The 8,663-nt window shown below is 37.6% G+C and overlaps 1 long non-coding RNA gene, 1 other non-coding gene and 1 pseudogene across 2 annotated transcripts in view; 1 reads left to right on the top strand and 2 right to left on the bottom strand.

Moving 5' to 3' along the window:
* Window positions 1-8,178, top strand: part of LOC107195998 — a 26,784-nt gene extending 18,606 nt beyond the window's left edge. Inside the window, exon 3 of the long non-coding RNA XR_001517305.2 lies at window positions 7,611-8,178. This is a non-coding gene — a long non-coding RNA (uncharacterized LOC107195998). The remainder of the gene's footprint in view (window positions 1-7,610) is intronic.
* On the bottom strand, window positions 3,605-3,723 carry LOC112483761 (annotated as a pseudogene).
* LOC112483742 lies at window positions 7,610-7,739 on the bottom strand. The gene has a single exon (XR_003047740.1). It is a non-coding gene; the product is annotated as a small nucleolar RNA SNORA65 (small nucleolar RNA).
* Window positions 8,179-8,663: the final 485 nt, after the last annotated feature.

Below are 8,663 nucleotides of genomic sequence, written 5' to 3'. Positions count from 1 at the left end.
GCAGACTAGCAGACATGTAGACAAATACTATTTATCAGTGCATTATAACTGTTAGACATAAGCAGAGTATGGTGGAAACTAGAGGAAACACCTTCCTAGGAGCATCTGTAAAGATGACATTTATGATTTGCTTTATGCAGAAAATAATCTTCCTTATTTATTATTTTTCTTAAGGATTCTTCTTGACTAGTGTTATCTTTATCTAAAATAAAACATGTATGTACACAGAATTTGCCAACAGGAAATTTCTACCCAAGGCTTCTGAGCCACTGATTTGTCAATCTTTTCCCAAAAGATATTAGGAGTCTAACACTTCAACCCAGATCACCCAACAAGGCTCCAAGCCCTAACAGGGATTATTGAGTTTCTAATTCTGTAGGTATGGCCTGAGAATTTTTATTTCTAACAGGCTCCCAGAAGTTACTGACACTGCCAATCCATGAGAAGCATGGTTAAATATACCAACTTCCAAAGTTAAAATTACTATTAAAGGACTGTAAAACAGAAATTATCTCTGTTTCACTGAAGAAATAACAAGGCGTAGGTTATTTATAAAATGAAAATTTTAAGTAAGTAGTCAAAACTAAATAAGATAATAAATCATATCCTAAATGCAATGATCTATTAACTTGAAGTCAGAAACCTCTTTCTATCACTGACTGCCAGTATTCAAAATACTTTAAAGTTGAGATGCTTTATAATCTGACTTTAAATAACTCTTCTTTTTTTCTCCCATAGACAGATGTTTTAGAAATTGAGATTTAAAAAAATTGTTTTCATACCCAATTAGTATAGTGTTAGACTTTATGATGAGAAGGCAATCCCAAGCATGTGAGAGAATTTATTATTTCTATGAATGTGTCTCTTGGGAGACAAAATTCTTCTAAGGCAGCATCAATGAGAGCAAACAGACTGTAGGAAGGTGGTGACAGTCCAAAGGGCTGGACAACATGAAGGGACAATTGCCAACTAAGAGGCTTTAAAGAAGAAAGCCAAAATGAAAATGGAGAGAATCTATGTTTTTAGATCAATCTACCTGCAGTCTGGAAACTCAATGTGCATAATATCAACGGGACCATACTGGTAGTTTCCATTACTAATAGAAACATAATAGCCACATCAAAAAAAGTAACTGTGATGTATTATTTCCCTCCTGCTGCTATACTTTGTTAAGGCAAATTGTAATTTATTGGCTTAAAACAACACAAGTTTATTTTCTTTCAATTCTGGAGGTCAGAAGTCCAAAATTGAGATCTCAGCAAAGCTGCATTTATTCTGGAAGCTCTAAGGGAGAACTAGTTCCTCTGTCTTTTCCAGCTTCTAGAGGCCACTTGCATTCTTTGGCTCATGGCCCTTCCTCCCTTCAAGACCAGCATTATAGCATCTTGAATCTCTCTCTCTCTGACTGTGACACCTGCTTCCTTCATCACTTGTCTTTTTCTGACACTGACCCTCCTGCCTCTCTCTTATAAGGACTTTGTGATTACATTGGGCTCACACAGATAAACCGGCATAATCTTCCCATTTCAAGATCTTTAACTTCATCATATCAGCAAAGTTTCTTTTGTCGTATAAAATAACGTATTCACAGTTTCTGGGGATTAGGATGTAGACATCTTTGAGGAGGGTGCATTATCTGGCTAATCACATATACCATTTATTTTGTTCCAATCAAAAAACAGTTGGAGTAGTGTTTTCAATACTGGTCATCACATTTTTAGGAGGAAATTGATAAGTAGTGTTACGGAGAAGAGAATAGTTACAAATTATTAATTCACTTAAATATCTGTGAAGTGTTCACTGTGTGCCAAGCACGAGGCAGGGAGAACTCTGAGGGTGCAGAGAAGAGCACGTGAGGCTGTAGAGGGCAGTGCTTATGAGCCAGGATCTGGGGCGTAATCATCTGTTTTTGTTTTTGTTTTTGGGTGTCTTTTCTTTTTTAATTAAGTTTATTGGGGGTAACATTGATTAATACAATTATATAATTTTCAGGTGTATATTTTAATTTGACATCTATATATTCTATTGCTATCATCTGGTTTTGAATCCCAGCCTCACTGTTTATATGCTATGTGACCTAAGCAAATTGCTTAATCTCGCTGTGCCTCAATTTTGTCACTTATGAAATTGAGATAAAATTATAACTGCTCCTTAGCGTTCTTGTGACGATTAAATGACACTCTTGGTTAAAGGCTTTGACGCACTGACTGACACATCAAGTTCAATAAATATTGGTATTGAAGAGAGTGAGAGGGTTGCAAACAGAGCATGCTGTACATAATGGCCACAGGGAATTTGGAAAGGCTTTTCAGAGCTAGGTCTTGAAAATTGAATTTCTTATACTTAGTTGAGGAGGAATGAGAGATGTGTAGTGAGAAGACAGAGTAAAAGACTTGGAAACCATGAGGAATGGCTTAAGGGACTGGGCGGATTTCTCTGGGGGTTGAAAAGGCTTAGGAGTCACATGAGAGCTGTATTTAAATATTATGTTTGGATATTTGACTGACACACACACACACACACACACACACGAATTAGACTTCTTTTACTTCTACCCAGAAAAATATCCAAACCCAAGTTGAAATGATAAAAACGACATTCATCTCAACATTTAAAAGAACTTGTGAATAATAAGGATTTTGTTAAATTTTTTTGAGGAAATATAAACCCTTCTCTGTGTACCACTGCCTGTCAAAACAAACTGCTTTCTTCATGGGTTGATCTGTCTCACATCCATTTTCCCCTTTACCTTTGTCAATAGAAACCTAAGGATTTTCAGGAATCAGTGGGCCATAAACTTTAAGGGAGGCTGGATTTTTCCCCAGCTCCAGAGGTGTAACTCAAGACTGCTTTGAGCCAACCATGGTGACCACTGCCTTCGTCATTGCTTCGATTAAGAATGGGCATGCCACACAGTTTTTGCCAATAAGAGAGGAAAGTCTTAAGAAATGGTTTCCTGATCTCTTCAAAAGATAAATGAGGAAATCGAGTACCCCTTCTCTAGCTCTTCCAGCTGTGAAAAACTGGTATCTGAAGATGAGATGCCTGGAGATATGGCATTCATCTTGAAATTTGAGGACACAGTTGAGGATAAAGCCAACATCTGAGGAAGGCAGAGCAAGAAGACAGAAAGGGTCTAGATCTGTGATAAGAAGGATGAGCTGCTATAAATTATCCAACCCTGTAGTCATCATAAAGTATGTCGTTCATTATGTTAATATGTAATATATTCAAATTCACTCAATATTAAAGTCAGCCACATTTTTCCTTCTTACATCCCAAAAAGCATTCTTCACGTACAACTAGCAGTATAGAATTTTGAAAATCCATGCTCTTCAGAAAATATCCATAAATTCTCTATGGTCTTATCAAAATACTGACTTTGAGAACTAATTTTGAATGAAAATTACTGACCTGATTTTCAGCTGGAAGATTCTGCTAGACACTTTTCTGGTTTATTTTTTTTTTCTCTATTTATCCTCAATTTTATTTTATTTTTATTTTTACTTATTTTATTTTATTTTTTAGGCAAGGCAACCCTTGGTTGACCTCACAGATTGCAAGGACTTTGTCAGCTTACAATCCCTTATTTTTTTATTTTTTACGCCTACAGCACCTGGTTTTCCTAGGTGGTCTCCCATCCAAGTACTAAGCAGGCCTGACCCTGCTTAGCTTCCGAGATAAGACGGGATCAGGCATGTTCAGGGTAGCATGACTGTAGACTCAATTTTATTTTTTGTATCAAATCATATCATTAAAGGGCTATGTACTTATCCAGTCATCACAATTAATACCACAAAGTGTTCAGTAATGGAATAAGTTGCCTGTATTAACTATATAACTACGTTTCAAAATTAATTCCTGCACAGGTAAAAGATTAATCTTCTAATTCCTAAAATTTCTATGATTCTAAGATGCTACGATATCAAATTTTCTAAATATTGTACTAAGCTCACTGTATATTGATAAATTGATTCATTTGCTACTGTAAAAATTCAATGAAGAGTTAGTCAGAAGAATGTATCAACAGTAACAACAAATTAAAGGAGGCTACAGCAAAAGATGATTTAACAAAGATTCTTCCCAAATGTGGAAGAGAGAACTGTTCCTGATTTCTGCTAAACATTCTTTTTGTACCACAGATCCCTGAGTGACCTTGTAATTGCCTTAAACTTCTCATTTCTCCGTTTCCTCTTGTTTTCTCCATCTCATCCTCATTTTGAATCGGGATGAGTTTAAACAGTTTGCTGGCCCAGTTATGTAGGTGCTAGAAAGGGACAGGTCCTTGTAATGATAATATGCTTTTGTCTCCTCAAATTGCTTTCCTTTAAAGATTTTACAGGACCTATGTCTTCATTTACATATGAAAACAGTAGTTTCATTCTGAGCCACATCTTTGCCAACGTTTGTTGAGAATATTAGTAAAAGACAACACGTTTACAAAAATTCTTTCTTTAAAAACCAGGAAGAGCAAGAAAATTTGATCTGTCACCCCCAAGTCTAGGGAAGAATGTCAAGTCAAACTTTAATTACGTTCTGAGACAATGGAAAAAGAATAGGTGTTTGCATTCCTCTCAGGCCTTCTTCCAGTAAGAAAATGATGGTTTCCAGAAGTCTACAGCAATGTTCCAATCATCCTTATGGAGTTTACAGGACTAAACTGTATAAACTATATTTTCTTATTTTTATACTCATGATACTCTGGCATTTTGGGTCTTGCTGACTGGTGTGATGTTGTGATTTATAATAAGAAATATGTATTTGGTCTTAGTCCCCATTTCTGGCACAGAGTTCTTAAAATCCTTGGAATTTCCTAAGTGATGACAGTAACAAAGGTGTCTTTTGTTATGTTATGAGATGGATTTTGGATCCAACATAAGGACTGGGGTTGGTTGTTGGGGGGAACCAAATCTGTGATTAGGAGGTTACAATTTTCAATCCCACCCCCAGACCAATTTCCAATGGTTTAATCAATAATGTCTACTTGAGGAAACCTCCATAAACACCCAAAAGAACAAGGCTTGGAGAACTTCCAGGTTGGTGAACACATGGACATTTGGGGAGAAGGCATGGTAACTTTGAGCCCTATCCCCATACCTTGCCCTATGCATCTCTTCTATCTGGTTGTTCCTGAATTATATCATGTATAATAGATCAGTAATCTAGTAAGGAAAATGTTTCTCTGAGTTCTGTGAGCTGCTACAGCAAATTAATGGAAACCAAATAGGGAATCATTAGAACCTGCAATCTGTAGATGGTAGGCCAGAAGCACAGGTAACAGAAGGGATTAGCAGCAACAAAGTGGGTTGGGCCCTTAGCCTGGGGGATCTAATACTATCTCTTCTTCCTCTTCTTCTTCTTCTTCTCCTTCGTCTTCCCCTTCTTCTTCCCTTTCTTCTCCTTCTTCTTCTCTTTCCTCGTCCTCGTCCTCCTCCTCCTCCTCCTCCTCCTCCTCCTTGAAAACAGACGAATGAACTTCACTAGTTGAGAATGCCCAAGAATGGTAATGAGGACCGTTTTTCTTCTTCTTCTTCTTCTTCTTCTTCTTCTTCTTCTTCTTCTTCTTCTTCTTCTTCTTCTTCATAACATCATCAAAAAGGGACTGGGGTATAATACCTGCCCAATTTATTTTCAAGATGTTGTAAAAAAAAGAAGATGATGATAAGCATAAACTAGTGCCAGATTAAAACCTTTGGAGGCCCAAAGCCCCAAAATGTTATGGAGCCCATTCCCAATATGTAATTCTATATGTAATAATACAAGGCCATAATATAAGTAGAAGGGAGATGAGCAAGATCCTGATTTTTTTTTTTTCACATGACCTCTCATGTAGTTTAAAAATATAATCATATGTCAACTTCTTCTAAAAATGTTTGTTACCCTTGTCTTTTTGGTGCTCTAAGAATGTACTTAATCTGCCTTTGGATAATCCAATTCTAATTGAGCACCTACTGTGTGAAGCTCTGTACTTCATGGTAGATGATGCAATACGGTGACGTGGCAGTGAATGAGTGGTGGACTTCTTAATTAGGTCATCAGAAAAGGTTTCTCTGATGAGGGACCTTTCAAATTAGGGCCCAGATAATAAGGAGAACCAAACTAAGTAAAGATGAGTGAAAGGAGCAATCCAGTGTAACCACAGAACCAGCTCAAAATGGTCCTATCCTGTTTCTAACAAGATACAAAGTTGTTTTCAGAGACAACAGACCAAAATCACAAGACGTGCAGTTGAAGCATGTACAAAAAACTTTGACTTTCAGCTGCATCAGAACCAAAGTCTCCCTCCTCTCCAAGGGACAAAAGGACCTAAACATGGCTGGAACTTGAATAACGGAACCCTTTCAGAAGTGAAGGGTTCGTTGTCCAGGAAAATCTAGTGCTGAAGACCCTTACCATTTTTTTTTTTATCATAGATGTTCAAATTCCAAAACTCTCCAACCAAAACCTGCCCTGTCAGCACTTCCACATACCATCATGTTCCCCCTAACCCCTTAAAATTCTCCCCAAACCCTAAATTGGAGAGACAGATTTGAGCAACATCTCCTGTCTCCTCATGGGTTGACCCAAGAATAATAAAGGCTCTTTCTTTTTCTCAAAAGCCAGTGTCATAGTTTTGGTTCCTTTGTGCATTGGACAGCGAGCGTTTGCTAGGTAACACCAGGAAAAGGAAGTCAAAAAGAAACAGAATCCTGGACATCAAGTAGCTCCCCACTAGTCAGGGAAATAGACATAAAACCAGCTAATTTCAACACAGTGGGTTTCCTGCCATACTAGCCATGAGAACAGAAAGCTCTAAGAACCCAGAGGAAGGGGCGACTACTCAGAACTGAGAACTGTGAAAAGACTGTGTCAGGTGGTATAGGAAAACGTAGAATAGCACTGTGACGATTTAAAGTCTGTCTTCATCAGAGACGTCTGTTAGAAACAGATTGCTGGGCTCCACTCCACACTTAAGCAAGATCTCTGAACTGGCTGCCTGGAAATCTGTGTGTTTAACAAGTACCCTGCTAATGGGAAGATATTTTGGAATCCTCCATTTAGAGAACAGGTCTTGGAGTCAGAAAGACTACTTGGACACATGGCTTAAATCTCACTTTCCTCATCAAATGTGGGTAATAATACAGTTTTCCTCATTGGGTAACTATGAAGATTAAATTAAACGAGGTAATATTTGTAAAGTGTCATCTTATTATGCCTATTGTAAGAAAATTATAGCTTTGATGAGAACTGACCAGGTGTCTCAGAATCTTACCATGTAGGAAAAAGACTGGCAAAGTTACAGCTGTTGGAATAAGAGAAGCAGACTAGAAAAGCAGCAGGCCAGTTTCCACTGCGGTGAAAAGACAGTAAACAGCTGCAACATTGTCAAAAGTTTGTAGGAAACAGCTGGCTTTGCCTCTTCGTTGTTTTTCTTTTCTGCTTTTGCACTTCCTTTTAAATGAAAATTGTTTGATGTCTTTCCTTCCTCAAATCTAGTCCTTGGCTAACTTGAAAGGAAGTCTTATTTAAAAAAAGAGAACCCCATACAACATTGAATGGCAACTAGAATCGAACAAACTTTTTTTAACTAAATAATTTTTTATTTGTTTTTCTTTCTTTTTTCTTTCCAGGGTGTTCCCATGCTCTCAGTACAGAGTCATCCACATGAAGAACAACCCTGTTTCCTGAGCTGGGGTTTAATATCAGCTCGCTACTGGACTGCACCAGCCAGCAGAGAACTGGTCAGGTGCAGTGGTGGGCGGCTAGTAAAAATTAAATAACTTTTAAAACAGAGAACCTAGTTATAAACAATAATATAAATGGAGCCACTTTAAATGGAGCCAAAGCTGCCATGCCAGAGGAACTGCCTTACATGTTACACCTCAAATGTTAGAACGTTAAAAACAGGATAAAATAACCTTTGGTCTGGCCTAAGCAACTTTATTTCTCATAGAACCTAACCATGCATTTTGCAAAGGTAACAAAAAAAGCAGTTATCATGACTACTGGACTGACGACTACTGGACTGAAAATTAAAGACATTGTTTAGAATCACTATGTTATGTGCACCAATAGGAATGCCTTCTTTCTCATAAATACCCATCGCCTTTGTCTCCTAATTGGAACATTATTTGGGCTTCTGCGTGAATTAATGATTCTCAAATAGCTATTCTTACTGATCTCAAATAAACTCTTGTTTCCCTCTCATTTTGAAAGGCCCTTTTATTTTTAGGTTAGCACATGGAAGTTAGTTTGGCAGAGGGAGGTCAGGACTGGGAAATAATTGGCTCAGACCCCTTCTACAGTCCACACAGTCTGTTACACTGTCAGCAGCCTCTTACATCTGGTGTTTACTGTGTGTCTTGATTGCATTATTTTTCTCTTGTGCTGGATTTAATCTTCTGTTGTTTTGTATAGTAACATGATGAACAGGCTTGTAGCCTAGGAGAAATAGGCTATATCACATAGCCCAGGTTCGTGGTAGGCGGTACCATCTAGGTTTGGGTAAGTGCACTCTACGATGTTCACACAATGATGAAATCACCTAACCATGCATTTCTCAGAATGTATGTCCATCATTAAGCAGCAAGACTGTATAAAATTGTTCATTCTATCCTAAATTAACTATTCAAAAACCAATATGCAACCAAAAAAAGTCACTCGTTTTGGGATTGGCACTTAAA

Source organism: Pteropus alecto, unplaced genomic scaffold, assembly GCF_000325575.1.
Source record: "Pteropus alecto unplaced genomic scaffold, ASM32557v1 scaffold164, whole genome shotgun sequence".
NCBI classification, from domain to species: domain Eukaryota; kingdom Metazoa; phylum Chordata; class Mammalia; order Chiroptera; family Pteropodidae; genus Pteropus; species Pteropus alecto.
This window is presented reverse-complemented; position numbering and strand designations above follow the sequence as displayed.